Here is a 12,608-nt window from a genome sequence, read left to right on the forward strand (position 1 = left end):
GTCTGTCCAGGTACATGCAGCGAGAAGGGGGCTCGGGCTCAATCATCTTCGCCTGGAATGGAGTCACAGCCTCTAGTCTTGACTCCTGCGGATGCCTGGCGGTCCCAGCCTGAGACAGAACAGGGAAGCTGGCCTGGGAGCACCGGATTTCAGCTTCCCAGTGCAGGATGCACGTGACCCTCCCACAGAACCCTGGCTCTGGCATTTGGTCACATCCCTGTTGGGTTCATCATCTGAGCTGACTGCTCACACTAGCTGCAGTTCTGTGTCCTCACTGTTTGAATCCAGTTAATGCTCCTGCATCTTCAAGATGCAGTGTTGGGATTCCCACTGTGAAGTTTTCAGCTTTAATTTCTCGGTGACTGTAAAATGTTTTGGAACGTCCATCAGTCACTGAAGTAAAAACAGCCCCTTGGAGAATCTGTTTGAAATATTTCCACCAGGACTTCCCTGGCAGTGCAGCGGTAAGGAATCCGCCTTCCAATGCAGGGGATGTGGGTTCGATCCCTGGTCGGGGAACTAAGATCCCACAGGCCACGGGGCAACTAAGCCCGGGCGCCACAGCTCCTGAGCTCGTGCGCCTCAACGAGAGAGCTCACGTGACACAAACTACAGAGCCTACTGCGCTCTGGAACCCGCGTGCCACAACTAGAGAGAAGCCCACGCGCCACAACAGCAACAGAAGATCCCACACGATGCAGCTGAGACCCAACGCGGCCAAAAAAATAAAGAAAAGAAAAGAAAAATATTTCCACTTCTCTAGAGTACGGGAACTTAATATACCGCAAGAAAAATTCACTATTACAGTGAAACGCTGTGGAGATTTTAGGGCAACTTTTACTTTTCTTTGTAAGATATCTTAGTGCCTGGAAGAGATGAAGAAAAGCCCTGCAGTTGAATTTTGCTTTCTCTCATCTAAACGAGGAAAACCAACTCAAGGAAAACTTAAGAGCTGGGAAGTTTTCCTTCCTCTTCTGTTTTCTGGAAGAGATTGTAAAAGTTCTGTTCATTCTTCCTTAAATGTTTGGTCGAATTCTCCAATGAAGCCACCTGGGCCTGGAGAATTCTGTTTTGGTCTTTAATTACAAATTCTGCAGCTTTAGTGGTTGTAGAACCATTCAGGCCGTCTGTTTCATCTTGGATGAGTTTTGGCGGTTTATGGTTTTGGAGAAATCGGCCCGTGTCTTCTGTCGCTGAATTTATGAGCGTGAACTTGTCGGTGGTGCCTGTAGTGACATCCCTGGGTTCATTCCTGTTGTGGGTGATTCGTGTCTGCTCTCTTTATCCTTGTCATGCTAGAGATTTATCAGTTTTGGTGCTTTCCTGAAGAGAAGGCTTTTTGTTTCATTGATTCCCTCCCCCTGCCCCCGGCACTGTGGTTTTCCTGTTTTCAGTCTCACTAACTCTGGAGGGAGGGTATCCCTTCATCCTTGCAGCCAAGCAGGAGAGAGAAATTCTAGGAAAGACAGGGTGGGAGTGGTGTGTGCGCGTGTGTGCATGTGTGCGTGCATGTGCGTGTGCGTGCGTGTGTGTGTGTGTGACGCCTGCACGGGCCCTGTCCTTCATGGGGAACCGAGCCAAGGTCGGGAAGAGGCTGCGCAGGGCACACTGTCCCGTCCCAGCCCGTGAGCTCCGCAGGGCGTCCATTGTGGGAGCAGGATGGTGCCCCGGCAGCAAGGGCACATGGGCGCTCACAGCCACGCAGTCCGTTTTTTCCCGGACCGTCTGGCTGCAGAATTGGGACGGAGCAGCCCCTGTCGGCTGGGAAATGCCAATGGCTGTAGTCTAGTCATCCGAGATTAGGTCACTGGGTGACAGGATCCTGCTGGCCAGTGATTTTCAGTCGATCCTAAGCTGACGAGCACTATAAGGGGAGTAATGGCAGACTCTCGCCCAGACAACAGCTGAGCTTGTAGTGCCCGTAAATTCTTGCCCCGTTGAGGGAGGGTCCGTGGAGACGAGCGGGAGTGAATCACGGAGCCGCCCTTGGGTTCTCAGCCCGCCGGAATGTGTGGGTGGTAATGCACTTTAAATTGATTACCTCCGGTTTTGTTCATCCTTCTGAGAAATGTGACATCCAGGTGATTTCTGCTCCTTGGGCCTCTGGTGTCTTGCTCAGGGGCTGTGGTCCGTGCAGGACCCTTTGAGAGATTCCAGGCTTCCGTGGTCCAGCTTTATTCCTGGCACGAGCACAACTGTTATGAGGACTGGTTTCAGCTAATAAAGTGCATCTCCGGGATCGTGTGGTAAAGTTCACAGATGAGACATTTTTTGGTAAAGCCACTCAGGGGTTTCTGTTGGATGTAATTTAGGAGAGCAGAGCGGTCCCTCCAGCATATTTGAAGTCATGTCTAGATTACTTCCAATACCTAATACAACCTCAGTCATGTGCAAACAGTTGTTCATACAATGTCAGTGCTATTTAAATAGTCGTAAATAGGATGTAAAAGCTGTGTAAACAGTTGCCTTCCGTAGCAAATTCAAATTTTCCCTTTCGGAGCTTTCTGGATTCTTTCTCCTGAATATTTTTGATCCACGATCGGTTGAATTCGAGGATGTGGAACCCGTGGATACAGAGGACTGACTGCAAAACACAGGAACTAGGAGTCTTAGCACAGCAAACCACTGAGAATCATCTACTCATCAGTGACTTCAGTTCGTATGTAGTATTTCAGAGTTTATGAAGTACCTTCCTTTACATTTCTCATGATTTTCAGATTTTTTCAGCTCATCCAGTCCTAAAACCATGAGAGACGTATTGTTATTTTTGCCTTTACAAATTAAGTGGTTTGATCCATGTTCCCCGGTCTGGTAGGGATTCAGACCTGTGCCACCTGTGTGCCGCGGTGTCTGCATTTGTAAGTGAAGATGACAACGGACTGTTCCCCATCGAGATCTGATGAGGGTTGGATGGGTTATGTATGTAAAGGGCTTAGAACATGGCTGGCGTATACTAATCGTAAAGTAGGTGTTATGGATTACAGTGATGATGGTGACAACCATGTTTTCTGAATCCCAGAGTCCAGGGATGTAACAGCAGTCACCTGTGAGTTAACTCTGAGCTGAAATGCTCACATGCCAGCTGCACAAGTGAGGTCCTAGGGCTAAGGATGGCAGCGTGGGCTTCACCTGGGCGCTTGTTGGAAATTCAGCATCTCAGGCCCCACCCCAGCCCTGCACAATTGGACTCTGCATTTTATCAACCCCTTCCCCTCTCAGGGGATTCATGTGCATCGTAAAGGGGGAGGAGTCCTGGCTCACGCCCTGAGACCTTGGCCTCAGCCTTGACGTATGGAATTCAATCTGTTCTAAGATAAAATTTATTTATTTATTTTTTTACATTTTAACATCTTAGTTTTATTGGCAGCATTTTTCTTCCATAATGGAGCGTTAAATGCTAATTTAACTTTCAATCAATGGAGTCTTAACTTGAATGAGGTACAGTATATTCTGCCGTCTTTTTCAGTTGCCTTTTCCCCTTCCATGTTTTCTGTCTTTGCGTGTCTCTTGTTTCTGACCCTCTTTATCTCTGACTCAGGGCTCATAATAGATAAACATGGAGCTCTAACCACCTTTGCTTAGAGGAAAGACTCTTACATGGTCCCGATTCCTAGTCCTAGATTTATGACACTGAATACCTCTGGTTATCCCAAAAAAGATGTGAAAATTGATTTTAAAACAAGATTTAATTCACTTTTGATTAAAACACAAACACAGCAGAACAAACGAATGCTAGGTTTTCACTGCTCCTCCAAATCAAAGCTCTCGTCCCCCTCAGTCCCCCAGATGCTGTCTTCCCCGTCACGCCGGCCACACGCTTGGCATCAGTGATCCTCATGTGGCCTTTGGTTTCCGGAGCAGGGATGCAAACCGTAGTCTGGTTTTCCTCATTTAGTCACAGGCCTGTGTGAACAGAGTGTCCCTCCAAGGGTGACGGCCGAATCAAGCAGGCTCCTTGGGCCTGAGAGGCAGCCCTGCCGGCCACCGCGAGTCCAGTGCTCCCGGGCTGGTGCTGTAGGCTGGGCTGTGGGTTCCCAGCCTCGCCGTGAAGCTACACCTAAACTGGAGAGAACTGCCAGCTCCTTTACGGAGGGGCCGACACCGGGGGACAGATAGTGCTGAGCGGAGTTTGGGGGGAAGATGACCTAACGCTGTAGACTCACTGCCTGAACGACCCCTTAAGTTTCTCTCACTTGGGCTGCGATCGCGCGGCGGTAGAGGCGGTTGTTGGCTTTCACTCTTCTTTTAGAAGCCAGTGTGAGCATGGGCCCAGTTCTCCAAGTTCAAGTTCAACCCCAGGAGTTTGCTTCTCACACAAGGAGCCTTCTGAGAAGGAAGCCAGGTCAGACAGCGAGCCATCTTGCAGCCATCCTTTCCTGAGTCTGGGGGGGGCTTTTTTCCATGAATGTCACCCTGAGTAAGTACGGGACCTGCCAATTACTCTGGAAGCAAAACAGCACAAACAGGTGGCGAGGATGAAACGAAGAAAAGAACAGGCTCAGGCTGAGTCACTTGCTTTGCAGGCTTTGGGATCAAGGAAGGCTGCAGAGACTTGTGGCCTGAGTGGCCCGACAAGAGAAAGCATGTTCGAAGCCGTGCTTCTGGGCAGGTGGAAGGTGGGGCTATTTTAGAAGTTTTTATTTAGAGAGAAGGTGTTGGAAACACCAGGACCGCTTAAGGCTTGGCTCCCCTGGAGCGCGGCCAGTAGGAAAAAGCTGAGGCTTGAGCAACGTGTTGCGAAAGAGACCTTGGCGACACCCATCGGCGTACTTGGCAAGAGGAGTCATGTAGGAGTGAAGGGCGGTTAAGGGCGCCAAGAAGGAGGCCAGCTCCCGCCCTCCCCGCCACACCCTCAGCTGTAGGATTTTCTACATGTTACGTCTTTTAAACTTTAAACTTAAAAGTTTAGGGGTTGCGAATTCCCTGGCAGTCCAGTGGTTCATACTCTGAGCTTTCATTGCTGAGGGCCTGGGTTCCCTCCCTGGTCAGGGACTGAGATCTTGCAAACCACACGGCTCGGCCAAATAAAGAAAGAAAGAAAGAATAAAGAAATAAAAAACAAATTTATTTCTAAAAAAAAACCGTAAACTTTTTTTGTTTTTGGTGGGGGGCCTTGCTGCACGGCTTGCTGGATCTTAGTTCCCTGACCAGGGATCGAAACCGGGCCCTTGGCAGTGCAAACGCAGAGTCCTAACCATTGGACCTCCAGGGAAGTGCCTACATTTTTCTCTCAAAGAAGTAAAGTGTCTGAGTGAATTTCCTCATGGTTGCCTTTTCCTCCCCCAGCTCTGAGCCTTGGTCCTTCCAGGAAGGATGCTTCCTCTGTTTGCCGCTTTCAACCGGGGCCTGGGCAGCTCTCCCTGCCCCACGCAGGGCTCGGCTTCCTGCGCCGCTGGGTGTCCGGTCCATCCCTGCTTTGTGTTCATCTGCCTCAGGGTCCACGAGTCTTATGACTGCCCGTCACCAGGCGCCCTAGGTCAAAATTCACCCATGGAAACTTTTTCTAAAACGTTTTCCTGCCATCTCTGCATTATTTATTGTACCTCCTGAAAACATAACTTCGACAAGGCTGAGGGAACTGTCTTCCCCCGGCCCCTGGAGCTCACCTTTCAGCCCTGGCCCATGTCCCTGTGCTCACCTGGCCTCTGTCTTGCCTTCCGAAGCTTGGGTCAGCTTGTCCATGGCAGGAAGTCCATCCCCAGAGGACACTGAAGGGTTCTCTGGGTTCCAGCTGTTCGAGCTCTTTCTCCCGTGAAGTGTACCGAGCCTGCTGTGGACCCAGCTGCACTGTCATCCTCCTTAGCTTACCCTGCTTCTCGGGGGACGCATCAGCTGGGACTACAGGCCCTTCGGAGCAGGTGTGCCACCCCCTTCATCCTCCAATTTGGACCATCCTCCAAATTGGAGGCTCATCCTCCAATTTGGACCATCCTCCAAATTAACTGAGACCTGCTTTCTCGGCTGTAAGTTGGAAGAGCCTCCTATCAGTGGCCTTCCGTTCAGAGGCAGATGGAGAGGGAGGCGTTTCTCGTTACAGGGCAGCTCTGGAAGGACACAAGGGTCTCAGCATTTTAAGAAGCCCCAGAACTATATCAGAACCCACACATGTGGCTCAGCAAGTGTTTCATGTCCTTCACTGACCACTGGGAGGCGATCAAATTAACGAGAGGCCACTCCTGGCCGACGCGCGTTAGGCCGCGTGTGACAACCTGTGGGCGTGCAGGCACAGCCGGAAGGCGGGGGCCGCTTGGTTGCAGGTGCGTGTCTGAAGCTCCTGTTCCTGCTGGCGCCTCCTGTGCACGGAGCTGGTCCGTCCAGCTCTGCTCTCCTGAGGTTCCCTCCTGCATGGGGAGCGCCCGGCCCGGCTGCAGCCCGCAGACTCCGACGGTCTCTCTCAGGGCGGTACAGCCGAGAGACTTGATCTGCTGGCTGGGAATCACCAGTTAATTAGAACTCTCCCAGCAGCGACGGCCTGTAAAAAGTAGACCATTTTTGTATAGTATTTACCCTTTTACGGGAGGTTATTTTCTGAGTAGCCACACCGGCAAGCAGCAAAACCCTACTGAAAGGAGAGATCCTACTGACTTATTGTTTTAGAGACAACTCCAGCCCCATTAACAGATAGACGTAATGAAAACGCCAACCACATACTCAATTAAAAAAACCTGCTTGGCATGCCTGGGGTTACTGCAGCAGTGTTTAAAGTAAAAGCACCTATGCTAGTATTCTGACCATTCTAAAAGGAAATCAGGGACTTCCCTGGCGGTGCAGTGGCTGAGACTGCGCCTTCCAATGGGGAGCTGGGATCCGCATGCCTCGGGGCCGGGAAATCAGGGCACGGGGCACAGGCAGTATTGTAGCAAGTTCGCTGAAGACTTTAAGGATGTTCCACATCCCAAAAGAAAAAAAATCTTTAAAAAGGAAAAGAAAATGAAATGCTGTCACTCTAACATCTGACTGGTAATCCTCACCCACAGCTAATCGGGCAGTGATGGCTTTCAGGTCCTCTGCTGTGAGCCGGAAAGTTAACAGGCAGGGCGGGGGAGGGCAGCGCCCCCGGTGGAGGACAGAGGCGGAGGGAAGGCGTCCGCAGGAGAACGGGCAGAGAGGTGAGGCTGCAGGTGCCCTCTGGGACAGGGAGCCTGAGGCCCGGCCATGCTGCTTCCCGAGGTGCAGGTGGGAGCGGCCCTGGAGGTGCGAAGCTCCGTGGCTGGTCGTGAGGGGCAGGCGGCCACGGGCCGGGTGTGCCTTGGCGTGGAGGCCGAGGGCTTCCGCTGCTTGGCGCCCACCTCTCTGTCGAGAGCCCCGTTCCCGGACGACCCCAGTGAGGGCTCCACCACCGCACCGAGCCCTGGTGCGCTTACATTTGCACAAATGGATGCCTTGTGCTGTGGCTGTATTTAAGGTCCAGACCTTTTCTTTGTGTTGGACTCATGGTACTGGTGTTTTTCTCCCTGAAAGCTTTGTTAAAAGCGCAGCAAAGTAAGAAAAATCACATGAGGGTGTCGCTGCCGCGGCCCAGACAGCTCTGGACTATACCTCGGATTAAGACAAAGCCTTTCCCCTCTTTCCTTTTCATTTTTTGGTTTCTTTCCGCTAAAAGCTTTATTCTTAAAAATATTCAAAGGGAAAATACCACTTACGTTCCCTACCCTGAGTCAAATTGCTTTTATTTTTCTGCGTTCTTGTCTAGTCTCTGTTAAGAATACTTTCCTCGAGGGCTTCCCTGGTGGTGCAGTGGTTGAGAGTCCGCCTGCCGATGCAGGGGACGCGGGTTCGTGCCCCGGTCCGGGAAGATCCCACGTGCCGCGGAGCGGCTGGGCCCGTGAGCCACGGCCGCTGAGCCTGCGCGTCCGGAGCCTGTGCTCCGCAGCGGGAGAGGCCACAACAGTGAGAGGCCCGCGTACCGGGGAAAAAAAACCACAGAACTTTCCTCGACTTCTTATTCATTTCTAATGGCTCCATGAGATTTCATTCCACTGATCCTTTTGAAAACATCTAATCGTTCGCCTGCTGTGGGTTGTTTTAAGGTCATTTCACGTTTTCTGCCGTACGATGCCTCTGCACATACGGTCTCCTCCTCTGGCGTCTTCTCCCAGAACAATTCGGGCAGTGGGATCACCCCGTCGGGCCGGACGCCTGCCGAGGATGCGGCCCCACCTGCCCCTCACTTCCCAGCGGCCTGGCCGGGACCATCCACCGCGAGCTCTCGTCTCCTTGCCCCGCGTCCCCTTGAGGCGCTGGATGCGGGGGTGTGATGCGTATGAGTCAGTGTCCTGTTGCATCAGCTAAATGTGTTCAGTCAGCTCTTCAGGGTCGCACGGCTTGCCTGTGTCATCCCGCAGGAATGGCCCCGCCCCGCTTCCAGGAAAACACGGGGTGCTGAGCGGCTCACAGACCCGACAGCCTCTGGGTGACAGCGGGGCAGCACTTAGCAGCCTCCCCTTTTTCACCTATGAGAGTCCTGTCCTTGCCTCACCTTTTCCTGGAAGGAAGTGTGGGTGGGGACGGGTGAATCAGGGCTTCGTCACTTGCTCCGGAGCCAGTTTTCATATTGCGTGTGGGAGATGCAGTGCTTAGAGAGAGTGTAGGAAACAAAGGCATGCAAGCGTACGTGAGTGGAAGGAACTAACTCATGGTTCTAGCTGGTTTCTTGTGAGAAAAACCTGACCCCTCATCATCGTGATAGTCCTTGGTTTAAACTCCACGATCAGTAACTACATTATTACTCTGTACCGTTTGTTCATAAAGGCTGCAGGGATGGACTTTCTGAAGAGTCCAGTGCCCCAACTTGGGCTTGACTATCTCTGCACCGGGGTGACTGGCGTCTGTCTTGGCACTGAACGTCTCCGGGGATCGGGGGCTAAGCCTGAGGTGGCCTCTTTCTCTGTAACCCCTTCTCCTGGGCCTCTGACGGCAGGTCGGTGACGCTGGACCAGCGCAGGCTTCCTTCACGCCCTTGGATTTGCATTTCGTCATCTGACACACTAAAACTTTTTTTGTCTCAGTGAAGACATTGGATTGAAGCCTGCACAGCTCTGGTTGGGGGAACTTGTATATAGCCTCGTCCAGATTCCTGGGAGGCAGGTCTGTTCCTCGTGGTGACAGTGCCGGCCAAGGTGGAGAAGTGTTTGCACAAGAGAAACTTGAAAATTCAGGACCAGGTGTGGTGAAAAGTAGAGCAAAACAAAAGCAGAAGATCAAAAGCTGGGAAATAGTAAAAAAAGAACCCGACAAGGAAAGATGGCGTGAGAAACGCGAGAAAAGCAAGTGACTGTGAGGCCATATGCCAAAAATATGTGCATCGAACAAGAAAATATGAGGAGGGGGTGACCAGGAGGAATATTTCTGGGCAGCTGGTCATCAGCGGAAACAGTCCCATGGCTCTTCCTCCAGCAGATTTTGCATTCCTGAGCTACGCAAGACCCCCGCCGCCTCCCCCTTCTTTCGCGTCCCCCCTAAGGACAGGCCGAGCACCACGGTCCTTATTTTAGTGGTGTCTTCCCATTCCCCTCTCCCTGCTCACAAAGTGCCAGACCCAGGATGCCCGAGGGTGAGGATCATGCTTTGAACTTCCACTCCGTCCCCTGCGAGGATCGGCTGGGCTGGGCCAGAGGGCCGGTCATTCAGTCACACACAGGCTTTGCCCGTGTTTCTCTGAAGGTGTTTTATAGATGGCGATTAGCAGCTACAGTCAGTTGACTTGAGTAAGGAGATTATTCTCAATAATCTGGGCAAAATTCATCCAGTCAGTTGAACAGCCTTAAGGGCAGAGCTAAGGTTTCCACCAGCGGCTCCCGCCCTGGATCTCAGATGTGCCGGTGTCCACACGCCGATTCTTTGGCATAAATCTCTGCGTATCTATAGCTGAGCGGTTCTGACTCTCTGGTGGGACCCTGAGTGGTACATCCCAGACCTTTCATTGCACTTGAAGTTTGCACCTTGCTTGTGGGCGGCAGTCTGGGAACCTCCTGTGAGCACGCCAGGTGCAAAGTGTATGCCCAGGCCGTGGGTGTGTGTTGGTGGATTGTGGAGAGTCTTAGACTTTAGCTAAAGGAGGTGAGTTGAGGCAGGAGGTGTTCAGTGAAGGGGCTCCTGCCCACTCTGGCTGGACTCTCCTCACCCAGTGGTTTTTTAGGACATGATGCAAACCACCTTTTGAACTAGTAGTGATCATAGTGTTCATTTTGCTCTGTCTGAGATTTAGGAAACTTTTAACCACTTGGGGCTTTTCCTTGTACGTGTGACTTGAGAATTTTACCAAGAGATAGAGGAAGCACTGATAGCTATACTGACCCCCCCCCCCCCCCCCCAGGCACCCACTGGAATGAGGGGGTTTCAGTCCTCAAACTGCTGCGGGGGTCTTGTCTCTATCCAAGGAGTCGTCACCAGATCCATTCATCTCAAGCGCTTGACCCGCCTTTTATGCCATAGCAGGGATTTATTTAGTTATTATTGATAATGTTAACATCTAGGCCACAGGTGGCACTAAGGCTCTGGGTGGAGCGGAGCTCACAGCACAACTTGATCTTCAGAATATCCCGAACGTGAAGCTTTAGTTCTGTGCTGAGCGCAGCAGGGATGAACCCGGGCATTTGCCTCAGTGACATGGAAGCCTAATCAGTGAGCATCTTGGCTGAATTTCTCATGGCCATTTCTTTTCTTTGGATTTAGCTTCTGGGTAAAAACTCAAGCTTAGAGAAATCTGCCTCAGAAAATTCAAATAGGGCAGAAAGAAGCAGTTAGGAAGAGGAAATCTTAAAACTTTTTCTCTTTTCTAATGTGTTCAGCTAATGAATAGCAGCTGGTCAAAAACTGACCGCCCTCCGTGGATGAAGCAGGAGTGAAGGACGTGCAGGTCCTCTCCAATGTGAGGGCGTCGGGTGATGGAGAAGCCCTCTAACGCTTTGATTAGTCGGGTCACTGTTAGCGCTCACGATGCTTACAAATCAAAAATTAACTACTCTGGGTGGCTCACTGCATGGGTATTTTGAAATCTTTGGAAGTCAGCTCTGAAAGTACTGAACACAGTTTTGGGAGAGGACAGTCAAGGCAAACACCGTCGCAGGCCCAGGCCGGCTTCCGGGTCCGCATCCTTCCCAGTTTGGTGGTGGAATGGAAACTCGAGGCTGTTGGAATGTTGACCTGGGGGCCAGGACTGAGGGAGGGTCTGCAGCCCCTGCGTGGCTGCCTTTCACGGCGCTCCCGAGGCTTGGGAGCCTTGGGTGCGGGAATATGCCCTTCCTGCCCAAGACATGGCGCGGAGGGAGAGAGGCGGCAGGACCCTGCGGACCAGCAGTCGTTTCTTGGTGGTTCTGGGCAGCACCACCACGGGCCTTGTGTTCAGTGTTTCCTCCTGGTGCCCATGCCCCGCCCCGCCCCCCCACGCCCCCCAGCTCTGCCACCAGGAGGGGTGGGCGGGCGACTGGTGAGTATCTCAGTGAACTGAGTTGATTTGCTCTCAGTAGCAGTCAAATGAACGCAAGGATGGTTTAGAACTAATAGGAAGCCCCGGGTCCGCGCCAGCTGGGGACAGCGACAAGGGTGCAGACATCGGCTCCCAGTGGAGGACGCGCCAGGCCGCGGCTCTGCAGTCGTTTACGGTGGAAATGAGGACAGCCCAGATGTTTTACCAACAGTAGGACGGATGAGGAAGCTGCGAGGACGGGCGCCTACAGCAACACACGACTCTGGTGAACCTTGAAAGCGTGAGGTGCAGTGAAAGACGCAAGTCAGAAAAGAACGCCCTGTGAATCCATCTCCAAGAAGATGAAAAACCGGCAAAATGCAGACTCCATGTTTCAGGAATGTGGAGGAAGGAATGGTTATTACAAAAGTCAGGATGTTTGCCTCTGGGCGAGTCAGGAAGCCGGCCGCGGAGTTGGAGGGAAGCCGGCCGCGCTCTCAGCTCCGCGCGGCCCCGTCTGTCACACGCGCGTGCGCACATGTGTGCAGCCACGCGGAAGGGGCTTCTCACCCAGGGTCCTCAGTCGGCCCGAATCACCCCTGCCCTGCGTGGGCCCCCGGCCCCCCCATCCTCGCAGACGCCCACGGGGGCCTGAGGGACTGTTTTCTCCCCCGGCAGCTGGGCCGCAGGGGTGAGGGGCGCGCGGGCCTCCTGGGGGCCTGGACTTTGGCGGTGGAGCCCCCTGCCCGGGGGAGGGAGGGAAGGCGGGCGCCGGGCGGGGGGCGTGTGCGCGCCGGGGCTGAGGGTCCAGGCTCGCTCCACCCCCGACTCCCTGTTCCCGAAGCGGGGCCTCTCCACGTGGAGGAAGGCGCTCCGGAAACAAGAGCTGGAGACTTTCGCAGCCACCCTGCCAGCCTGGCCCGCTTCCCTCTCCCGGCGGCCGCGCGGGTCATCACCTCGCGTCCCTGCACCTTCCGCAGGCGACCGCGTGGAAGGTAGGGCCGTGTGAGCAGTACGCACGCGTGCGCGCGCGCGCGCGCGCGCGCACACACACACACACACACACACACACACACACTGCTCTAAGCTGCCTTGCATCAAAGAATAGCACTTGTTTACGAACGCATCAAAAGCTGAGCACGGGGCTTCCCTGGTGGCGCAGTGGTTGAGAGTCCGCCTGCCGATGCAGGGGATACGGGTT

General features: G+C 53.1%; 1 protein-coding gene across 1 annotated transcript in view; it reads left to right on the forward strand.

The window, feature by feature from the left end:
* The window catches only part of CRYL1 (crystallin lambda 1), a 78,816-nt gene that overhangs the window by 59,769 nt on the left and 6,439 nt on the right, over positions 1 to 12,608 (forward strand). The window lies entirely within an intron of this gene.

The sequence above is a fragment of the Lipotes vexillifer genome, unplaced genomic scaffold (assembly GCF_000442215.2).
Source record: "Lipotes vexillifer unplaced genomic scaffold, Lipotes_vexillifer_v1.1 scaffold2116, whole genome shotgun sequence".
NCBI classification, from domain to species: Eukaryota; Metazoa; Chordata; class Mammalia; order Artiodactyla; family Lipotidae; genus Lipotes; species Lipotes vexillifer.